This window comes from Pleurodeles waltl, chromosome 3_1 (genome assembly GCF_031143425.1).
Source record: "Pleurodeles waltl isolate 20211129_DDA chromosome 3_1, aPleWal1.hap1.20221129, whole genome shotgun sequence".
In the NCBI taxonomy this organism is placed as follows: Eukaryota; Metazoa; Chordata; class Amphibia; order Caudata; family Salamandridae; genus Pleurodeles; species Pleurodeles waltl.
The window spans coordinates 2,002,677,900-2,002,702,519 of NC_090440.1; the positions used below are offsets into that span (position 1 = coordinate 2,002,677,900).

Genomic DNA, 24,620 nt, shown 5'->3' on the forward strand with positions numbered 1-24,620 from the left:
TATGTGGCCAATTTTCTAAATCCATAGTTATGTGATAAACTTTGTAGCCAGAGAATCACATAAATCCATGGGAATCCACCATTATCCATTGTGTTTTCAACAACTTCTTCACAAGAAATAAACTTAAACAAGAATTTCAGTTACGGCCCACTGTTAGCTACTGTTTGGAGAAACCGACTTTTCAATCTTACTACCGCAAAATAAGATTGAAATATCAAAAATACGTAATGAGTAATGTGTGTAATATGGTCTGATATTGCTTTTTTGGGGATCTGGTCACATTTGCAAACCACTCTGCCTATCGGCCTCCTGATTCATTATGTCATCAGAACATCTGGGTTACAATATTGGACCAAATTACCTTGTTACCTGTTATTTTTACCATATTTGTACGTTGTTCATGTGTGTCAAATGATGCTAATGTTGTTAGTAAATTCAAAAATGTATTTCCTATGAAAGTGTAAACTCAATCATAACCACAGCGTCATTATTAACGGTATCTTGATATGTTGTCACTGGAACAATTCTTCGTTGAATAGAAGGTATGTTTCTTTACTTTCTTTACTCACATCGCAAAATAATGTGTGCCATAAAAACATATAATTTTTCATGAATATCATTTAGATGGATGTCATGATCACGACTAAAAACCTAGAATTCACATAAGTGTTAGTGTGATCGTGAGCAAACATACCTCTGCCCCATTCGATGCTCCTTACCTCACACATGAAGTTACAAATGCCCACAGATAACATAATTACATCGCTTCATTGGCAGTATTAATGACCAGGTGGATAAGTAGCCGTGCGTCCTAGAGCTGATTGAGCTCAATACTTGACTGAGACTAGTAAGTCCAGGCAGCAAAGCTGGACCCAGCATTGGGCACCACTTTCCTCAGAGCCTGACCTACCCAGGAGACTGATGGCGCAAGGCCTGATCTTTGGCATCATTGTGCACGTCTATCTCAAGGCTCTATCTGCGGTTGACTTTGGCCTTACCCCCTATGTTCTGGCAGCAAGACTGAGCTTTCAGCAAGACCTTGTGCTCACTGATTAAACACCAGGCGCGAATAGGACCCAGGCTTTAGACATGGCAAGAATGTTCTAGGCCAGTGGTTCTTAACCTGTGATCTGGGACCCCTATGGGCTCTGCAACAGTTTTACAAAATTAAATAGTATTAAAATTAATATATTACAATAAATAAAAGTATATACAACAAAAGAAGCAAAATTGAAAATTTGAAAACTTTTCCAAATTCGATTGTGAATTAAACTACATATTCCAAAATTGAAGTATTTGTTTAGTGTATACATGGTTTGGTATTTTTATGTGTTGTCTTGAGGTTAAAATCATAGAAATGGTTTCGAATGTTGTTTCTGCACAACCAGTCAAAACATTTGTGAAGATCATGCCAATGTGTCTGTGGTATGTGATGTCATAGGTGATGTAATCAATTGCGCCAATCTGTGAGGTGATGCAGTACTTTAGGGTGGAGTTATGGTTGCTTACCCCACCATAACTGGGGAAAGCCAGTAGATTTTCGGTCATAGATCATAATCGTCTTTTTTATATCACAAGATATTTTTGATGTGAGTAACTAAGTATGGCATCCTTTTAGCAAACTTTTTCTTGCGCTAACTTTCTATTGTGGGCAAAGTACCCACTGAGCAGACAGTGTGGCCTTTGCTCAGGCTCAGGCTCTGTGCCGAGTAATCATGCATCCAGCATCAAGCATCCAAAGCCTGTTGCATACTGCCTTCTGCCATGCATGCCCAACATGCTTTTAGCTCTCAGTATGACCCATGGTCATACCCTATATTCCTACCACCAAAGTCTGCTACATATGGTCTTTAGAGATGTGCAAACGACTAGAAGCACAGGGTTTGGCCTGCAGCCATCCCCAGGCCATGCCGTGTGCTCAGTGTCACTGAGCCCAGATCCAAGTGTGCATGGCCTGTGAACATCTAGTAGCAGGCCCACTGTACCACACCCAGCACCTGGTTCATCTGCCCCCTAGACCCTGATGTGCACAGCCTTTAGTCTTGCAAAGTGAGCTAGGAATGTAGGTTGTGGCATTCGACCTTACTCTTCACTTCATGTCCCTGTCCCAAGAGCACTGGCTTTGGGCTCACCCGACCTTCTGTGAACTGGGCATCACCTTCAGCCATTCACTGTACCCAGTCTCATTGACCGCGGTGTGCATTTGGGTACTGACGATGTTTCTTTTTGTTACATTTGTCATCTGTAGTTAGTTGTGAACATGCAATACTTTGTGAGGAGTTTTCTATCCACTGGTAATTGAGATTGCTATGCATTTGAGTGTGTAGTAGTGGTCTCAAAATGGTTTGTGATAATTGTGAGATCAACCTCTCCTGCAGTCTACAAACAAAATACGGAGTTCCACAAGCCCTCCATCCTCGTTTCCTATTTTTCTTATAGTGGATATTTCTCACCCCTCTGGGGTGTCACCTAGGATTGGTCGCCAGTATTTTTCCTATATCCTTGGGTCATAAGTCACCACAACATCGTGTAATGGTTGCCAGAGAAAATCCCTTCAATTTTTGTTAGCCAATCAGATTTTAGCTGCTCAAACACCGATTTGTGTGTTTCGCTAACAGTGAACTGCCCGATGGAAGAAACCGCATCTTAGCCTGTGCGATTGATTTTATATTTGAATACGCCATAGATTGGTTTTTAATTTGAATGCGCAATTCACAGTTCATGAACTTTAAAAAGACGCCATTGAGGGCTGCGTGACTTATTTTTCTACGAATTTCTCGAAAACTACTGAATAGATTTACAGCAAACAAAAAAAACGATCTATTCACAGTAAAGTTCTACATTTATACTAAACGTGTAAATCTTTTCAAACGCTGTAGAAGCACAAACTTTTAAATGATAAAGCCAGGGTTCATCATGTAGAATGTGTGTTTACTTTAACATAAAAACGCTCTGTTCATTATTCAGAAACACAAGCATCTCTTACCCCAAATGTAAATCTCGATAGCATGTGGTCTTTAATTTGTTTTGCCAGCACCCTCTGGTGACAAAATCTCATATATCTGTAAATTCCAATTTAATGTGTCTTTTAAACACACCCAGTATTGTGTATTTATTCCTTAGTTCTTAAACACACACATTCCCTTGGTTGACATCTAAGAAAAATATATTTTAAAAGCAGTTTCTGTATAGTGACCAACAGCCCCAGGATTTATTGCCAACTCGTGGTGTATCTTCATCTGCTTGAATGAAGGGGGTAGTCGAGGTCGGTGACTGTGTATGTTCCATATATAGTATCCCTACTCCTTCAACCCCATGCAATAACCGGCCCGTTGCATGCATGGGTGCCTTTCCGTAACACATACAATCATTTTTTATGTAAAATATATAATTTCCAGGCACCAAAAAAGGCATCGTATTTATTTTTACTGTGTGTGTGTGTGTGTGAATATATATAGATATGCATGTGTGTGTGTGTTTGTATATATACATATATACACACACAGCGCACACCAAACAGCCTGCCATGAAGAAAACACAAGCAAAACACCCATTTCATAATAGCAAAGGACAAAAGGAGACTGACTACCAAGAGCAAAACATGGTGAGTACAGTGAGTTATCGTGTGCATTGTGTGTGGTGCCTACACACCTGCCGATTTTTTGTGGTTTTGCGCATTGTTAAGAATGTATTTGTAAGTATTGAGAGAGAGAGGGAGAGAGAAGTGTGTGTTTGTGTGTGTGTTATTACCCAGTGGCTGTTACCACCGAGTAGTTATAGTTGGGTCTGCTTTTCCATAGAAAAAGCATTTTGTTTGATAATAACTTTGGCACTGTTTGACAAATCTTTAAGAAACTTTAAAAAGAAAATGTTCACTCACTTCCACTGCCTCCTGGAATGTTTTGGGTCATTTGTCAAGTGGGGTCAAGAAAAAGAGGGGATCCGAAAACACAAAAACCCCATGCATTTTTAATAGACTTTTTTTTAAAAGGGCTACTGCCCAAACAGCTGAATGTAATTACTGAAAAATTGGTAAGAAGCTAGAAATTGTCTAGAAAACATGCTTTTTGTGATCTGGTGTAAATCTGTTCAGTAGTTTTGAGAAATTAAGGTTCAAAAATATTTGTATATCTTGATGGTTGGGTTTGCAAAAGGCTTGCAAGAGTCCCACAGGCACATGAATTTCAAAATGGAGTCATCAGATTGGTTAAGAGGGCTTTTTTCTCGTCAACTGGCTAGCTCCTGCAGGCGCAACGGGCTCTCACGAGTCACATGGGAGCTGGCGCTCTGATTGATTGGACGCAACATCAAGAGAAACAAGCATTTGCAATGCAATGGGTCTCGCGTTTGCTCGAGTTAGAGCTATTAGCGTTGTAAATTCCTAACTGGACTTTTCTTGCCACATAAATTGAAAATGAAAAGTAAAGCAGTTGACATAAGCAAGTCAATTCAAAGCGACGTGAGCTTGAGCGCGAAGGAGAGACACAAAAGGAAAAAGAAGTTAGCTGTCAGTCAAAAATATTGGCAAACGTGCAATAATCCATGTAACAGGGTCGATGGCCAAGGCGGTAACAAAACTGCCCCAAGGAGGGACAAATGTAAAGATTTTACTAATGATAACAAAGGATTTTTTTTTTAAAGGCAAGCTTGTGAATGAGTGATAGTGATGGGCTTGTGGTGGCGTGGTTAAAAGCCCACAGATAGATTAAAACATGTCAGAGTGCTTGCGCGCTTGAGCTAAAAAATGAAGTATAAGAGGGCAGGGTAGGGGTACCCTGACCCCCTAACCATGTGAGGGGGGTCTCAGAGGGACCCCCTCTCCCGTGGGTGCAGTGGGCGCAGATTAAAATAAAATATTTTGATGGGGCGGTTCCATGATCCTGTGGGATCCAGCGAGCTTCCTTGACTCCCACGGGAGTCCTCCTGGAGCACTGGGCTTTGCTGGATCCCACAGAACGCTCATGGGATTGAAATGAGGGGTTGGGCTGGGCAATGCAATGGGGAGGGTTGGTTCCCCGCAGGGAATTGGCTGCCTGCAGGGTGTTGGGCAAATGGCCTGAAATTCACCTAGTTATAGTTATCTCAAGTAACTACAACTTGAGCCCTAAGTAACTACAACTTGTGCCCTCGCCATGAACCCACATATTATATCACTCATGACGTGTTCTTTCGCAGCTTCACTTCAAAATCTGTAATAACATTATTTATGACAACATTGTGCATGGCGGGGGCACAAGTTATAGTTACGTTAGGTCACGAGTTATAGAATAGAGTGGATAAACTGAGCAGTGGCCCTGCGCTCTCACCCACAAATGTCAGCTTATCCAGCTTGCTTGTTGTATGAGGGCAACGTAGAAACGCCATGCGGCTCTTTATCATGGCTCAGAAGAGATTCTAGCTGCATATATGTTTTGGTACTTTGACAGGCTGCCCTACTGTGAATATTTGCTGTTGGGCCATGCAGAATTTTCTAAATGAAAGGGATGTAATTTGGAAGCAATATATTCCATGTTGGTTTGGACATCAGTTCTCTGAAAAGCACATTATTGAAATTTTCATTTTTTGCTTGTCTTAGCATGTTGAGTTTGCCCTGAAGAAGCGGGGATTCCGCGAAACACGTGTTGGCTATTTCAGTGTTATGTTTTCGGCCATTCCTGTTACTTGAGAGTTCTAATTGTTGGAGTCTACTGATCAAACCTGTAATTGGATTATTATAATTGTCTTGTAGTGATATAATGCACTAATCTAATTATTTAGTTTACATATTTGTATGATCTGTTAGTAATAAATCTGAGTGGTATTGTTATTGAATCAAAAATATTTTTTTTAATTTTTAGGTGGGACTACAGCTTGTAGATATCAACAACAAAATACAGAAATATTAGCTAAATAGTCTTTCTTTGTCATTTATATATTTTTCTCTATATGTCCATGTAAAAACTCCCCACGATTGCCACAATATACCAGTTATAGTTACTTGGTATAACCATAACTTGTGAATTTCAGTGGGCTTTTTTGAGTTGTAAACATTTTTTTGTGACTGAAATTTTCACCTTACTATAATGTTACCTTAACATTTGTTGTTTTTTTCAGTGAATTTTTAAGGGGTTATTTTATGTAAAGTACGATATAATCACAATTCCTAACTATAACGTCACTTTAACCTTTGTTTTTTAAGTTTTAAAAACCTATATATAATTACATATACATATGTACATGTAGGTGTTACAATCTTACACATGCACGCACGCAGTGAGAGCAATATGGAACTTTTATTTCTGATGAATACTCTACACTCTATAGCTTTCTAGCAGCTGAACCGATCACAGGGTCATGGGTGTGAAATTCGAAACACTGATCAATGATAACGTCATATGAACTGAATATAGAAGAGAGGGACAGTGCTCAAATTATACCCATGCACGACGAATAACAGCAGCGCGCGCACACACGTCCTTTATAAAGTTCCAAGGGACAAACCAATTCATTTTGCACCGTTAAACACTGGCCTTTATCACATGCACGCGTGTAGCGCAGACTTGTGTTTTTCAAGTGCCCCTCCCTCGTGGCAGAGCCTGGCAGCCTAAGGGACTGATGGCACTTCCAGCACCATGTGCCAAAGATCTCGTATGTGGGTGTGAAGTGAATGCCTGGCGCGTCATACTGAATATTAATGGCATTGGGAGGATATTGCAGTAATTGCTGACTGCACCTGGGCAGTGGCGGGATTGCAAAAACACTAAAAATTCAATTCAAATCAATTTATCAGAATAGCTTCTCAATTTGCGCATCATCTCTAATGAAGTTCATTGTTTGTAAATCGGTGGTGGTGTGCAAAATCGCGTAACTTTTTTTTTATTAAATGTTATGAACATTTTGCGAAAACATGTTTTTCTAGTAAATGTGGTTTGCTGGTATCTCGCATCACTTCGTGTTTTTTACTCAAATACGCACCATGTATTAAAAAAAAAACTCTTGAAGTGCCGGCAGGAAAATGGTTAGGGCGGAAAATTTCTTTTAGATTAAAAACATTTTGGTTGTATACTAGTCTCCTGCTGGTACCTTGCGAGACGGTTTTAGCGCGATGCTTGCTCGGGTAGAAAAAGTGACATGAAACCGGGTAATGCTTATTTCGAGAAATGTTGTGAATTGCACATAAGGTGAATTTTCAGGGATTTCGCTGTGTTAATTAAAATGTCACCCAAACCTATAAATTGGGCTCATTCGTCTTCACTTTAGGTATCCCGAAATCCTGGCTGGATTTTAGTTTTCGGTGGGTTCAAACATCCCAGCCATAATTTCGAGGATTACACAAACAGCCAATACCACATAGAGGGCTTCAGTGATTAGTGGTGACGTTTGAAAACCCTTATTATGAATTGTGAGCTTAGTTTGCGATGGCTGAGAGGAGTACTGCATATATGTAGTGAAGACGCCGAGAAGAAAGAGCTACATGTCGTCTGTTTCAGGGATGCAGTGCCGGTATTGTATAATACAGTGGGGGGCAGTGTAATCTAGGCTCCCCTTTGGAGCCCCCTCATAGTGGGGCATAGTCCTGGACGGTACTGCTGCGGCCTGTGCTGTTGGAGTAGGAAACAGCTAACTCCACCGGGCAGATCTTCATTGAAATATTACCGACTGAAAGGTCTGACTTTATATGTGATATTTGGCCCACCTTGGCCAGGGGATTGTGAACGCTTTGGCATTTAGTAGTGACAGATGAAGGATACACGGAAAAGATCTGACTTGCGGAGCCTTATGGATAACACGAGCTAGAGTGAAACACGCGTCCGCGCAGAGGTACCTGGGAGAAACACTGGAAAAGCCATCTTCAGACGAAGGATACTTAACGATTTATGTGGAACATAAGTAATATTATGTGGAAGAGGTGGGACACAAATGTAATGATAAATAATAAATCAAATAAAAATAATTTGAAAATGCATCCAAAATAATTTTGTCTGAGTGGAATTATTTCGCCGACATGGCGAGGTGAAGGAGCGCTGACCCCCCAGTGGAAACTAGAAAACGAATAAGACCCATTAATGTTACGCTACCGAGAGGCCCGGTGCCCTCTCCGTCCATTCCTCTTAATGAGTCCGGTCCCCGAGAAATGTGACTGGTGTAAACAGGCAGCGGGCTGGCTGACTTAGATAAAAGGAGCGCTCCTTTTAAACGTGGGTAGAGACAGGGCAGAGCCAATAAAGATAAGGACTGACAGCTCCCCGGGACTGCTGCCCGTCAGCCCCGAGGTTACAGTCAGAGCGGACACGATCCGAGGCTGGCCCTCCCCGCTGACACCAGCATCCTTCGAGGGGCCCTATGGGGTCTAGTTTACACCCATCGAGAAAAACGTCAAGAAAATAAAGCTTCATTGACCCATAGTTTGGGAAAACGCGTCTAGCTGTTTGAACCTAGATTTAAATATTGCGGAACTTTGACTATATTGTGTTTATATCTGGCCCAGGCTCTTGCTGAAGTGCGAGCCTAGCTCCGTCGCGCAGTGCTGTGAAGGCAATATTTTAATGGAGGGGGAGCCTTCAGAACAACAGGTGGTGTTAACAGAAGTGTGGGGAGTGTAGGGTCCGGGTGATACTGGCTTAAAGGAACCGGAAAGTGTTGTGGAGTGAACACATGTAACACATATTCGCAGTGCAGAGCACATAGGTGTGATCTGAGGCATAAGGAGGGTTTGCCTAGATCCACACACTTTTTGGTCAATTCTGAAACCGGGTCTACTCCTCACTCAGATACATAGCAGCTTTTTTCTTCATTTCGTACTTTATATTTCGCAAACAGATTGTTAAACACACACTTTCCATCTCACTGACTGCAGTGATATGGAAGTCGTGTCATAGCTGCAAAACAGTATTAATACACATTCTGTCAGCACGTGGACTTTGAACTGCTGTGTATATGAATGAAAATGGGAAGGCGCTTGCTTTTGTTAGGATACTTTTGAAGGCAATATTTCCCTCCGAAATACAGCTTAGTGGGGAGGCCTACACCATATTTAAAGCCCTCTCCCCACCTTCTAGACCTGAGGTGAAGGCCTGGTGAGGACTTTAATGAAAAAGCTTTGACAAAAGAACTTTAGGGGGTATTTGTGTTGTGATGGAGATGTGTGCAGATGGGTTCATACAGTAATGGTGGAAGAAGCACAAACACCCTGAAGAAAAGTTTAAAAAAATGTAGTTAGACTCAGAGTGGTCCTTCAAGATGCAGATTGTGGCTACCTCATGATGCTCCAAACGGTATTCTGACTAATGCAGACCTTCTGCCCAGTAATGTATGACTACTCTGGATGCATATTGGCGCTGCAGAAAGAAAATTAAAAAACGCTCCGGATGAAACGAAATCGGGCAGCCGAGTTGTGTGTGAATATGAAAGACGAGCCATACTGCCGCGCTGCTAACTACCTCTAAAAACACGAAAGCCCCCCACTTTAAAATCCCGTCCACCCTAGGGAGGATCAGGGCCTTACTTGAAGAAGCTGATGCCTCCATTCACACCGAGCACGACCTCAGATGAGGCCAGGACGGGCCAGCCAATCAAACCAAATTCAAACGAAAGGACCACCGAGGCACACCATGGACGAGCCGGGCCCCGTCCTACACAGCATCCTAGGTATCGCCTCGGGGGCAACCTCCCACTTTCAAGCTCCCTAAATGGTTCACTAGTAATCACGTGCCACTCCACCCCTAAAAAAACAGCACCCAGATAACACACGCCCTGCTATCTTTGGCTGAACAGGCCGCATCACCTTAGGTTGGACCGTATACTGTCCCATGACCAGCACAGACGGCCATGACACCACTCAGCATCCCCCGACAGTACGGACATGTACTTGGTCCCACATACATGCCGTTCTTGGGCTACAAACAGGCTGCAAAGCCACATATTAGTGCATTACAATAGAAACAAATAAAATAGATGTATTGTTCACAGCAGAAGTGATTATAGAAATCACGCCCACCCCGCTCGAAAGTGAGGGGCGTATTTTATCATGAGAAACTTCATAATTTTTTCGCATTTCAGCGTTGTGGGCTTTTTAACAAGGATGCATGACGTTTCAAAAAAAAAATTCTTGCAGCCTTTATGAAGTTCTATTCAAATTTTTGCATTATTGTGTAGTTGCAATATTTTATGCTTTATCAACATATGAGTGAAAAGATGTAACATTTGCACCAATTTATGTCACAAAAAGAAAGTTTACAGGAAAAAAATCTGAGTACGGTTGCCACTGTGCATAGAAAAACTCTGCAAAAGGTAAACTTGCAAATGAAAAAAATCCGCATACTTTTTCTATCTTGGATTAGGATGGAATGATCTTGCTATTTGTTACTGTGCACAGGCGACGGCAATCTCAAACCGAGAAAAAGAGAAAATGTTGGACTTTGCAAAACTAGACTAGCATAAAAAAATCAGTTTGTACACCAGAGATTATTACGATTTTTTAAAATCACAATATCAGCGGCAGTATGGTTTTTACGTGTTTCTGCGGAACAGATCACTTTAGTCCATTCTGTGAAATACATAAATGTTCACATTATTGGAAGTTAGTATGCAAGGAGAATTTTTTGTATTTTGCTACACTGTTTTAGACCAATGGAGCAGCACTATATATCTGCATAAAGTACATTATGCCATCATTCTTATAGTGAAGGTGTGTCGCCACTTGTTTGTAGATAGATAGGTTTCCACGCATTAATTACTGACCTCAATATTCATTAAAGAATATTTAGATTATTTTGAAGTATACTTCGGTGAAATATGGCATTTCCTCTGGTTTTGATTTTTTCTACGGTTTGTTTACGACAGCCAAGATACAAGCACACAAAAACACTGCACACTCTCCAGGATGTATTCACGTTTCGCAATTATTACATTATCTCTTTTTTTAAAAGTATTTTATTTTCTGTCCTCATACATATATCTTAATAATAAACGGGATTATGTTGCCTCCTTGACCACTGCATCCTTTGAGTTAGTTAATACTGTAAAATCCTAAAAAGAAAAATGAATAATTCAACCGATTCCGAAAAACTCCAGCTACTATCCGTCTTTCCAAAACAAATAAAACGAATCGTTAATGGGCATCGAATTGTCCTATAGCTGCAACATGAAAGATTCTTGAATCTAAAAAATCTATTTTTGCGAGGAAACTGACATTTAGATTCTAACCCGTGTGTCCGCCCTACGTAGCTTAACATATTTTTTACCAGATTTGCCTTTGTTTTAGTCTATATTTGATGTATCTGCGCTGTGTTTTTCTCCTTATATATTGTATGTATTTAAAATGTGTTTTATATAGAGCTTTATTGAGGTGGTGTATTGTATTCTTAATTGTATTAATGTTCTGGTGTGTGACGCACTGAAACATTGTTATCTCTTTTGATCATGTTAAACGTCTTTTTGCACGTGCCACAGTGTTTAACATGTTTTTCGGTGGGTGACGGGGGGGGGGGGGGGGGAGGGGAAGGGGTGGAGTTGCGACTTCCCCGTGAAGTATTGCATTCTAGAGTCAGGTGTGAAACATTGCAGCTCTGAATAATAAACTGTACTAAGGACACGACGCGGGTCCCAAAGTGTTAATTCCAGTCGTACGATGCAAACCGATTTTGAATTCTACGTTTAAAGGTTGGGGCAGGAGAATATACATAAATGAGGTCGAATGAACGTTGACATTCCCAGGGGCCTCATGGATGGTAGCCGTATATTATGTACCGAGCGCACATTTTACAGACGGAATTAGCGACTCTAATACATGTGCAACGTATAGGTGGAATACGGAATAAAAGGGATTACTTCATAACTGCACGAAACTCAGAGAACTTTTTTGCCGACATCACCAGAACCCCTAGATAGTTTATATATGAGCAGCAGCTTTCCAGAGCGATGTAAAATGCACACGTACAAACAAGCAAAGATACAACGCAGTAAACGATGCGTGTCTTTAGAAAGCTCAGTAGGTTGAGGTCCTGCTTGTTCTGGTGGTCAGGCACGTGGGTGGGAACATGCTCAGTGGACACTTTTGGTTCGGCCTGAACAAAGGCAGGTCTGGCAGAGGCCTGCGGTCCTCACAAGTGTCAGTCTCCCTCACACCCTGGCTCCTCGTTGTGACTGTCAGCATCGCTCCCTCCTGAGGTTTCCGAACCTCACGCCTCTACCCGGGAGGAGGGCCCAGATGACGTCACGTGAACCTGCCTGCACCCCATGAAATGGGAAAGGCAAACATGGGAGGAACTCCTGTTGGGGTGTTTCAGAAACGCACAATTGGATGTGGGATAGATACGTTTTATGGATGGGTTATTAAGTTCGTGAATATACAAAAGAAATGCCAATGTTTTTCAACCCGGCAATATGGATAGGGTGGTAAACCGTTCTGGGAAAACGTCATAAGTGTAGCTTGCACCCTCTACATAACCAACCCCACCCCCCCAACTCCTTTCTAAGGAGCAAATGTATCTGCGCGCACCTAGGTGCACCAACACGCCCACCAATGGCACCCCAGCTCGGTGGACGTCAGGGGATTGGCCGTTCTCAACTCAGGATGTAGATGCAGCCATGCCCCGCTGAGTCTGGCTGCACAGACCCTGGGATCCGGGGTGGGGGTACAGGGTTTGCCTTCTATGCGGAGGTCTCACAAGTGCTTTCTCCCACATTTATTCCTGGGGGGCTCTCATCTGGGATGCGGGTAATGAGCACCACCACTGGAATGAGGGTACTCATTCTTGGACTATATTATATATTGGAGTACGTGGGGAAGGGCCTAGGCGGGGTAGGGGGGCGGTAAATTCTAACAAAATATACAGCGCCTTCAGGCCCAGGCAGAGCCCCATACACGATTACAAGATTTAGCTTCTATAAAGCCCACATCATATACCCGCTACCCTACATATAGCGCATTTTAACCGTCTCTGAAGGATGAAAGGCTGAGGCACCCGAGGACATCGTTTTAAGGTGCGGAAGGGTGCGAGGTTATCTGAATTGGTGAGGGTATGTAGTTTCTTGAAGAGGGTGTTTGGACTGTTCGGTCTCTAGGTAAAACACAAAATACAGCAATCAACCAGTTCCGGGTGGAAATTACACTGGCGCGTCAAAACAAGCGATAAATCTACCAGCAGCGCAGGCCGCTGAACAGTCAACCCATATACATGCATGAAACCATCCTGCTCTGTTTTACAGAGGTAAACAGTGTGCACAAAAGGAACTCAGAATGAAAACAATACTGGTAAGAGGAAGAAGACCCGGAGTAATAATCTGAGTACTATCAATATAAAATGTCATACCAATAATAATTATATAGTATAACTATCAATGTCGATAGAAAACGATGAAGAAAATAATAATAATAAGTAGCACTCGGCGCTACATTGAGCTCCCAAATAAATATTACCATAATAATAAAAACAAAGGTGATAGTACTAATAACAATAATTATACAATGGTATAAAATTCAGTAGACACCTTTAAAACGTTAATATTAATGAAGGAAACCATAATAACCCCAATACAACGGCCATAATGTCAACAATGTGCCTTCACTGAGGTTTACCTTTCCGGGTCACATGGCACCGCCCCCGCGCTCCCGGTGACCCCGGCGTCAGTGGACGCGTGTGGGAGCCGGGTCACGGCGGGGGTGGGGTGAGGGAGGAGTGCCACATAACGGTTCCTCAGCAGACGCACCTGGATGGACACAGGCCTACTAATCTGTCCCCCCACACATTTACGCTGTTAAAATAATTCCCCATCCGTCCCACGCTTTTTTTGCGACGCTAAACGCGACCCCAGGCGGTGACCCGGAAGCACATGTCATTCTGCACACCTGAGGCGGTCACAGGGTGACCGGGCACTTACAGTGACTGCGGTGCGGTCGCTAGGGCCGCGAGGGGGGTCCGTGCATCCGAGGCAGCATCTCCCAGCTCTGCGCCCCCGGCCCGGGAGCGGGGCCCTCGCCCGCCCAGCTGGCGGTAAATACTCCTGCTGATTTGTGGGGTTTCCTCGCCGGGTCAGTCTCCCGCTTGTGGACAGGATGTGTCTCTTCCACTCCGAGCTGTCAGTTCTGCGTGCGTTGAGACGCCAGTATTTTGGTCTCTTCTTGAGATCGGGGTGTTGCCGTTTGCTCTCAGTGTCTCTTCCTGATGAGGCAAGGGCAGCGCGCCCGTCTTTGAGTCTGGTGTGTAGCTGTTTGAGTTCAGCGGGTCTGTTAGGGGCTTTGGAAAGCCTCACCCTGCCTCTAGCTCGGATGCCTCTTTTTGATGTTCTCAATGCCGCGCTTTGAATTTTGAGCGTCTCGCCTTGAGATCTGGATGCCTGTCCTTGATTTTAGGCTGTCCGCAGTAAGGCTGTGGCAGGACTCTACAGAAGCCTGAGTTCACCGGGAAGAAGAAAGGGGCTCTTCGAGATCAATGGGAATCTCTCGGGGGTCAGAGGGAGTCCCCCATGGAACCATGGGCCGCTCCCTAGTGCCCTAGGGACCCGGATAACTAGCAGGGGTCATTTTGCCCTCCACGTGTAGACCGAGGGCTGGAGAGAGTCGCGAGGGAGCCCACGTTGTGACCTGAGGTCCCGAGATCAGGAGAAGACTCTCTGTCAGGTTTTCTGGGGTCTCTGGTTTCCAACGCGTCTCAGAAATCCCGGACGCTTTTCTTTTGTCCAGAAGGTCTCAAATGTCCAGACGCTTTCTTAGGGATACCAAAGAGTTTCCCGGTTTTCCAGGGGGATACTCATATCCAGAGCGCCCCAACATTCGTCAAGAAAGTCACCTAACCCGGAGGGGTTGTGCTGTCTCGCGCGGAGGAAGGCGGGGCGTAGAGATCTCTCGGGGCTCCAGTGGGTAGTCTTGCCGCTCCCGCTAGGTCTCGGGGCCCCGGCTGTGTCCGGGGTTCACTGGCAGCTTCCGTCCTAAGCGCCGCTTTCCCCTCCCGAGGGCTGCATGCTGATCAGAGAGACAGACGGACAGGCATCCGCTAGTCTCCACCGAAACTTTTTCCTTGATCTTCAAGAAAAAATGTTGCCTCCAGATAGAGTTTTTGGCCTTTCCCCGCCAGCCCCCTCCCCTTGCTCCCCCTCTGCTGCTGACGTTGCTGCTGTCAGTCAGCCCCAGAAATGTTCAGTTCCAGCCAGAGTCTCTCCCGGGAGCCTAGGACTTCAGAGTTGTAGGAACCAGGGCAGCAGACACCAGACTGCCCACCCCCAAAAACTCCCCGAGGGGTCCGAGGCAACCCCAAACAACCACCGAGTGCTGACACCCCTGAGGAGGAGAGAGGAGCTGAATCCATCTCGGAGGCTACCTACCGACACCGTCTGCTTGTTTGTGTTGCATCACAACTCCCACCAAACACGCCGGGTGACCAGCATGGCATGCTTCATCTAGTTACACACAAAGCACACACATCGTGCCTTTAAATACACGCATATGTTTGCACGAATAACAACACACTTAGAACACTCACATATATAGACATCTAGATAGACAGATAGATGGATAGGTAGATGTTTTGTGCAATATGACGTATTCCTAATTATAGTGGTTTATTTTCTTTAGGGAGGAAGAGAGAAATATAATTATGTACTTTAGAATGTAGAATTTAAGAAAAAATATGTTTGGCTTAGTTAAAAACATATTTTCGAGACAGAAGTGGAGATAACAGTAGCTGGAGTTAGAAAGTTATGTTTTTTTACCTTTTATTTTTATTTATTGCAAGATTCCGCATAAAATAATGGATAAAGATCTAAGCCGGTGGAGTTCTGCAATTACGTGGCTTTTACATTTACCACGTAATTATGGATTTACTGCGCCTAACACAATTTGCATTTTTCAACAAAAATGTTATTTCTAGTACAAATGGATTAAAATAATACTGTCAGAGAGCGTGTGGCATATTTTGGCTTTTTTCAACAACATAATTTAGATGAGCCGGTCACATTATTTAGTCCTCCACGGCCTCATAGTCCTGGTGTCCCTAACAGCGGTCAGTGCGGCACACCTGAGGTGGTCACAAGGTGAACAGGAACTTACAGTGACTGCAGTGAGGTCTGTAAGGCCCCTGAAATATTTTCTGTACTTAAGGTCATTGTGAAATGAGTTATTATACCAGTGCATTTTTTTTTTTTTACAAAACAGCACATTAAAATGTGTAATATATAAACAGCAATATTCAGTAATATATTTACGGTTATATTTATATGCATATGTTTTGGTGCAATTATTGCATGAAACGCGATGGTATAAAAACCCATATTCTAAAGGACCTGTGAAATATGGAAAAAAGTTCACAGTTGTCTGTGAAATACAGATTATCATCGTAGCAGCAGACCCCCCAAGTCACTCTGCAGAGCTTAACACTGTCAGGAATACTAAGGGTATGTGGTAGATGGGATCAAGGTATGTGGTGGTCTTATGTAAATCATGTGGTAAAAATTGCTAATTAAAAGGCACATTCTCTGTCACTATTATTTTTATCCATTTGAGATAAAAACAAAAACTTTGGTGAACCGTACACATTTTGCAAATTACACGGCAAATGCAAACTGTCCCAAAACAAACGCATAGTGTAAAAAATACATACTAGGTGCGTGTATATGCTATTGCAAACTTGGGGTTCTGGCGACCTTTGCAAACCACTTGGTCTTCTGCCTCGTGGTTTAAGATAGCACCAGAGCCCTTCAATGGTAACACTGCACCAGTTGCGTATTCTCTACATAAGTCTGATTGTTCCAGGATACACTGCACTTTGCAGTACATTTTTTGAAATCGCGAAGTGGCCTCTTTTCTAACAGGGTGGTCTTTCATAGAATACACTAAATATGACGTAGCCCAACACTGAACAGTGATCCTGATATTTTTGAGGGAAAGCCTTTAAACAGCTGTCAATTTATCAATAATTTGGGCACGTGCAGAACGATGAAAGTAATTTTCATAAAAAATCTAGAAAACGTGACCTACATTACTCACAACGTGAATATGAACATATGATACACGATATTCAAAGTAGGCACGAAGCATGCGGTATTAGCTAGGTTACACATGGAACCGAGCCAAGTCAATGTCACCTCTCCCAGATGTGTGTCTGTATGAATGTATATTCAGCAAGGCATATGCACTTTCGAACAAACAGACGCACATTTTTTCTAATAAACGTAAATTCATCAGAGCAAATGTATATTTGCCCTACTGACTGTAGTCGGGAGAAAAGACTGCATTGTGACAGACAAACAAACATTTGTGCAATCAATTAGTACACGTATCTACAAAGAGAACATATAATAAAAGAGGACATGTGTTTTCAGGAAAAGACAGCAGAGCACATGCGCAACATTAAACAAATGCCACCGGGGCAACTCCAAATTGTGTATTACACACTCAGGTAACCTTACTCACTTTCAAATAAAAAGAAGAAAATTATTTACAAAATATATAATTGGGAGCTACAGTTATGGTGCTGTGAGGTGCAGAAGGAAACTTTTACCTGTGAAGTTATTGAAACTTTATTATGATGTGCGTTGTGCACATCTTCCGAGAAAATCCTGCAAAATAAAGTAACTGTAGGACAACTGCCGTGCAAACCACTGTCTGAACTAATATTACCCACTAGAAGAATTTTCTTGTAGGGTTTAAATTCCTGAGCAATCTGCTCAGAAAGAACAATAGCAACCGCTTTTTAAAGCTTTTTCAAGCTTCACAGATTTCGGAAAAATCACAGTTTGTTTTATGAAATTTCAACAAATTTGCTGACTCAATGTTCAGGAATCTTCCACATCCTTATTGCATGGAGGGAGAGGGGTTGTCCGTGAATGTCACCACAGAATCAAATCATTACCTCTGAGGTTGCCGGATAAATGTATTTATAAGTAAATACACATATTTGAATCATAAAACTTGAAACGTAAAACGTTAATAAACAGAAATAGACAAATATATTTGTGTTAATTGTATGAGTTTAGATTTTACTAGGCACTTTCAACCAGTTATTAGCCCTGCTACTGTTATATTGTTACATATTTACATTACAAGGTCTCAGTTTTCTGCATCTTAGTGTGGCATTCGCATTGGTGTGCCTAGGATTCTAGTATATTTATGTTGGTCTGATATTGTAGGATTCAACTTTCTCGACCTTGCACTGACGTCAAAATATCCAGGATTACAGACTCTCGGCCTGTCTCTAAGTTTGCAATCCCTAGGTCTTCCATTTCTTCAACTTGTTCTGTGGTCACAGTGTCCAACTTTGCAATATCTAAAGCAGGCTCTGATGTTACAGTATTTACTGTTCTACTATGTTCACTTGGCCCAGAGATCAACATATCCAGGTTTCCAATATTTTCACACATCTGTAGTCACAAAGTCTGTTTTTCTTAAGTGTTGACCATGCCTTTATATCCACTGTCTTCCTTTTTGTTGCATTTACCTAGCTTTTAGCACAAGAGCTAAGCAAATATCTGTTTCCAATACCTTCACTTGGCTCTCATATCAGAATGTTTTTGTTTATAATATTTTCACTTCAAATATGTCTAATATCATAACTTGACTAATGTCACAGCACTGTGGCAGAATGCCTTAATCTTCCATGACTCACCTATCTCTCCTGTCCCTCATTGACTTTATGTGTGCCTTTGATCCTGTGCAGCGCTCTGCTGCCTTTTGGTTGGGTTTGCCTTATACAAATACCATATACATAGATGGCCGATATCGTTACCTGCTTCTGATATCGCACTGTCTAGATATCCAGTATCATTGCCTGACTGATGTCACATGTCTTGATGCCAAATATCATCACCTGCCTCGATGTCACAGTATTTTGGTGCCCTCAGCAGATGCTGATGTCAGAATATCCAGTTTTCTAAATCGTCTCGTTCTTCGATATGACAATACCACATAAAATCATGTTAATACATTTTATATGGTGCCTTAAACACTGATGTATGGAGACACCAGCAACATTTTCCTAAAACCTTCTTTCCTCATTGGAGGGTGTGGGCAACAGCAAATTTGCATACAAGTGACTCTCCTGAGCTCAAGTTGAAGATCATAGTTTGCAACTGGTCTCCCCCCCCCCCCCCACCCCCCCCCCCCCCCCAAGAGCTTTTTGATAAATTTGCCTTCAGATCTTAAAAAAATGTCCGGCACATTTGTACTCAACCTGAGTCTCCAGTAAAACAACCCCAGCTGGTAAATGACTCAACAAATGTTTGTGGTAGTCCGGAATCTTGCTCTTTTGACAATGGGAAGCCAATTGAGTCTGTACACAGTTTAGCTGGCACACTTATGGTAGGCTTGACCTAGCAGCCACCTATGCAGCAGTATTATGTGCCTTTTGCAGTCCTACCAAGACTTTCTGGCACACGCCTATGGGCAGTGAACAACAGTACTCGAGCTCTTGCTATGGAGATTCTCTAATGTTTGGATAGGAGAGATTTGTCTCACAGATTGCAATATCTGATTTTGTCATACCTCCACCTGTCTCTGGTGTGAAAAGATCTAGGCTTCCAATGTCTTCACTTGCTTTTGGATTATAATACGTTCAGCTAACTCTGACATCACAATGCCTAGCTGGAAATGATCACTACATTCTAAACTTACATTGTCTAGATCTCCTGTAAGTTACATTGTCTAGGTGTCTAGTAGCAACGCTTGTATCTGAAGTATCAATGTCCAGGGATCCAATAGCATTGCTTGCTTCTAAAGCCACCGTGTGTAGGTGCCCAGTACTAGCACCTGACTGGTATCACAATGTTCAATTGTCACATATCATCCCCTGACTTTGCTGTCACAGTGTCTAGGTGTTCAGCATCCTCATCTGACGATGTCACACTGTCTAGGTGTCCAAGAGCATCATCTGGTTGTGACGGCATAATGTATAGCTTTCCAAAACATACACCAGTCTCTGATGTGATAGTTTTCATTACAGTCATCCTGCTGTGTAATCACAATATCTAAATGTGTAAATCCTCCACTTGTTCTCATATCACAGTGTCTAGATTTAAACATCTTCAAATGAATCTCGTGTCCTAATGTCCAGGTAAATAACTTCTTCGCTTGGATCTCTGGTAGAATATCTAAATATAGAAAATCTTCTCCTAGTAATTATGTCACATTGTCTAGAGTAAATAAATTATGTACCTGGCTCTGATGCCCAGTGTTTATGTTTACAATATTTTTCCTCGACCTCGTGTCCCAATGCCAAGGTTAATAACATCTTCACCTGGCCATCATGTCGCACGCCATCAGCTTGTTTATGAATATCTGACTGTTTCCCAGCTGAAAACCCTTGTGTTTCTATTTTATTTTTTAAATTTATTTATTGAGTGTTTCTTTTGTATACATTTTGCGCTACAGTTCAATGCACTACAGCAGTTACCAGAGAAATTTGTAAACATGAATATCGAGTAAAGTGTGATGAGTTAAGTGTGTGTATATATATATATATATATATATATCATTGAAGAAACAACAGCAGAATTAGCATATAACACACATATTCATTGCTTCACTAGTTGCTAAATTAGAGAGCAATTAACGTGCTGATACAAACGCTTGTGGTGCTTAATGCATTTCCAGTCTCTGTCTGGTCATTTGAGCTTTTCTTAGACCTACACTCGTGCCCAGAGTGCGCTTTGCATGGGAGGTTTGAAATTGAGTGCGCATGGTGAAAGGTGTTGGGGACTGCAGGGCTCCTCTCAAAACTCATAAAATCCAAATACATGGAGAAAGCATTGTCTGTTGTGTGACGCACAATCTTATCTGGCAAGTTTTCCCGTTACACGCATGACTGGTTAATCCAGGCCCGTTGTTTTTTGGGACGTGTAGTCCTGGTTTTATACTGGGTTAAATAAGACTACAAGTACCAGCATTCTAAGAAAAACTGAGACAGGCATAACTAGTCATGCATGGACCTAGGAAACGTGGCAGGTGTTAATGCAGGACCCTTCTCATGGGGGGCAGCTCCCACACGCAGCACTGTGACTCCTGTCAGCAGACTCACAAGAATGAAATATACCCTTGTAATACACAGCAGAAATAAATTATGTTGTATGGTTTTATGTTTTATTTCTGTGTTTGGCCTTTGCACTGCATAGAAGGATACATGATTCTATACTTGATTATTAGAAAATCTGATCACCAAAGGATGCGAAGAGAAAAGTCTAATATAGAGCTATGAGGCAGGGGTGGAGGTGTGTAGATATTTAGACAGTGTGGACTGAATAACCACAGAGCCTACACCGCTCACTGTGTTTCTTGGTCCTAAAAAACACGCCCGCTTGTAAAACAGTGACTGCCTCTCCTATTCATAGCGGAGTACTGTTGTTTCATCAGGGTAATTAATGTGTGCCTTTTGCACCAGCGAGGGCCCAGGTATCCGGAGAAAAAAGACAGAGACTTTTTGCAGTGAAACAGTCAGAACATGTTTGATTGAGATCCTACTTATCACTGATAAAATGACAGACGCCCTATACATAACAGTTAAAGCAACTTTCAGTGAGGGCCCTGTTATCCATAGAAAAAGGTAGACATCCCTACATCCCTCCCTGTGGCGCGATATGAGAAAGAAAATAGCAGTCACGACTTTCCTCTCAGGTTTCGGCCAGCCAACCTGGGCTTTGCTTTTGTCCCAGATCCGCAAATCCACCACGGGTGGATCCATGAAGGATCAACATCCCTAGATATCCATTTTTTGTTTTTCATTTAATAACGCTAAAACTACTGAACGGATTTACACCAAATCACAAAAAGAGCTCTTTCTGGACCAAGATCTAGCCAACTGCCAAATTTGGGAAAATTCAGTTGAGTGGTTCGGGCTTTAGTTGTGTCTAAAATCCCTGTAGGAAATTGCATAGGGACCCCCTCCCACCCTTTTTTCTTGGGCCCTGCTTGCCAAAGAGAACAGTTGGAGCACACATCAGAGAAGGACCAGTTAAACCACGCACAAGAGAAGGGCCAGTTAGAGCATGCACAAGAGAAGGGCCAGTTAGAGCATGCACAAGAGAACGGCCAGTTAGTTAGAGCACGTATCAGAGAAGGACCAGTTAGAGCACGTGTCAGAGAAAGACCAGTTAGAGCACGCACAAGAGACGGACCCATTAGAGCACGCACAAGAGAAGGACCAATTATCAAGGGAAAAAAGGCAGACACATTGTGCTAGAGAACAGATAGAGTATGCATCTGATAGGGCCCAAATATTCGGAGAAAAAAGGCAGTCAGACACTTCGTGCAAGAGAAAAGTTAGAATATAGTCAGGTCTTTCCTTCATGGGGGCAGTGACTTTATCTGTGAAACTTTGTACTTCCCATGATATCCATAACTATAACTCCTGAATGTTTATGTTTTTTTATGGGTAGAACATCAGGCTAAATATAACGGCCCCGTAATCTTTGTTTTTTTTCAGTGACTTTGTAAGGTTTTTTTTTAACAAAGTAATATCTAATTAACGCAGTGCACAGCGGGTTTTCGTGTGTGAGTGGGTGTTTTTTTTTTTTCATTGTTTTTGAGTCCGCTGACCCTTCGCAAGCTTACACTGGGGGACCGCGCTGAGCACTGCGGTGGATCGACCTAACAAAAAAATTTGGGCAATTTCTGCCCATCAGTGCTCGGACTCCCTAGATCCCTCCTATGCAGTCAGGATACCTATACCCTGACCCCTTATGTTATTTTTTTTATTGTTTTTCCCCTCCCTATGGCACGATATGAGAAAGAAAATAGCAGCCACGACTTTCCTCTCAGGTTTCAGCCAGCCAATCAGGGCTTTGCTTTTGTGCCGGATCCGCAAATCCACCACAGGTGGATCCATGAAGGATCAACATCCCTAGATATCCATTTTTTGATTTTCATTTAATAATGCTAAAACTACTGAACGGATTTACACCAAATCACAAAAAGAGCTCTTTCTGGACCAAGATCTAGCCAACTGCCAAATTTGGGAAATTTCCGTTGAGTGGTTCGGCTGTAGTCGTGTCTAAAATCCCTGTGGGAAATTGCATAGGGACCCCCTCCCACCCTTTTTTCTTGGGCCCTGCTTGACGGATCACCCCAAAACTTTCCAGACAGCAGCTGAAGTGACCAGGACACCAGTTTTGAAAATGAAATAAAGATTAATGAAACAGTGCTAAAGTTATTAGCAAAACCCAAAAAAAATCCCTATTGTAAGTAGGTCCTAACTATAACTACCTACTGGCTATAGTCAGGTTATATATATATATATATATATATATATATATATATATATATATATATATATATATATATATATATATAATATTCGAACAAAGTCCTACTTCTGGTAGACCGTCAGCACAGTGGCACAGAACAGACAAGTCCGCAGCCCAGTTCTCATAGATGATAAAACTCTTTATTAGTGAAGTGCCAGGTTCTTCAAAAAAAGTGCAAACAATAATAAAAATAAAACAGCTTTATGTGTATATGAGTGTTTTGTGAAGATTCGTCCAACGGCGCCAAAGTTATTTTCAAAACAAAAAATGCTTTTCCTGTGGAAACTAAGTCCTAACTATAACTACCTACTGGCGACTACCAGTAGGTAATGTACTATATAATATATATATATTATATAGTAGGTAGTTATAGTTAGGACCTAGTTTCCATAGGTAAAGCTTTTTTTTGCTTTGCTAATCACTTTGGTGCTGTTTGTATAATCCTCACTAATTTTTCAGAAGTACTACGACAGTCAGTTCAGCTGCTGTGTTGAAAGTTTCTGGGAGATTCGTCGAGCAGGAGCCGAGGAAAAGCGGAGGTCCCAAAATGCTTTTCCCCCCCAGGCAGTTTTCCATAGGGATTTTGAATCCGTCTACAGCCTGAACCGCTGGATGGATTTACATCAAATTTGGCAGAAAGGTAACTCTTGGTCCAGAAAGAGCCTGTTTTATTGATTTGGTGTAAATTCATTCAGTAGGTTTGTATTTATTAAAGGAAAAAGAAAGATAGTAATCTAGGGTTGCAAATCCTCTGCGGATTCGTAAATCCAAGCGCCAACAGCAATGCTTTGATTAGCTGGCTGCAACCTGAGAGAAAAGTTGCAACCGCCACTTTGTTCTTTGGTACTCTGTTCCCAGTGGGAATTATAAAATTAAAAAGTGATAAAAGGGGTAGAAGTACCCCGAGCCCATAGGACTAATGGAGTGGTCTGTGAGGGACGCCTCATGGGCAAGCAATTGTCCAAAAATGTTTTTATTTTGAAAGCACGAGGATCCGCGGATCCACCTAGATTCAGGTGGATTCAGGGATTGTACGACGAAACAACGACTTCAAAAACAACTACTGCCTTAACAACGAGGTCGGAACACCGACCTCGTTGCTACTACTAATGATTTTACCACGAATGCCTTAACAACGATATTTCGTTGTAAAGGCATTCCTGATAAAATCATTAGCAATAGGCACCATTCACCCTACATCCCTCACCCCACCCCCCAACCCCACCCCAAAACCTAAAACCCCCTGACCCCCCACCCACTCCCCAAAACCGCCCCACCCTCCCAACCCCACCCCAAAACCTAAAACCCCCTGACCCCCCACTCCCCAAAACCGCCCCACCCCCCCAACCCCACCCCAAAACCTAAAACCCCCTGACCCCCCACCCCAAAACCAAAAACACCCCACCCTAAAACCC

General features: G+C 42.5%; 1 protein-coding gene across 4 annotated transcripts in view; it reads right to left on the minus strand.

Moving 5' to 3' along the window:
• The window catches only part of TBX4 (T-box transcription factor 4), a 373,100-nt gene that overhangs the window by 271,071 nt on the left and 77,409 nt on the right, over window positions 1-24,620 (minus strand). Inside the window, exon 1 of one of the 4 annotated variants that reach the window (XM_069226448.1) lies at window positions 13,861-15,006. The exons of the other annotated variants lie outside the window; for them this stretch is intronic. The gene's annotated coding sequence lies outside the window, so the exon portion shown is untranslated. Of the gene's footprint in view, window positions 1-13,860; window positions 15,007-24,620 lie in introns of those variants that run through there. 4 annotated transcript variants of the gene reach the window in all.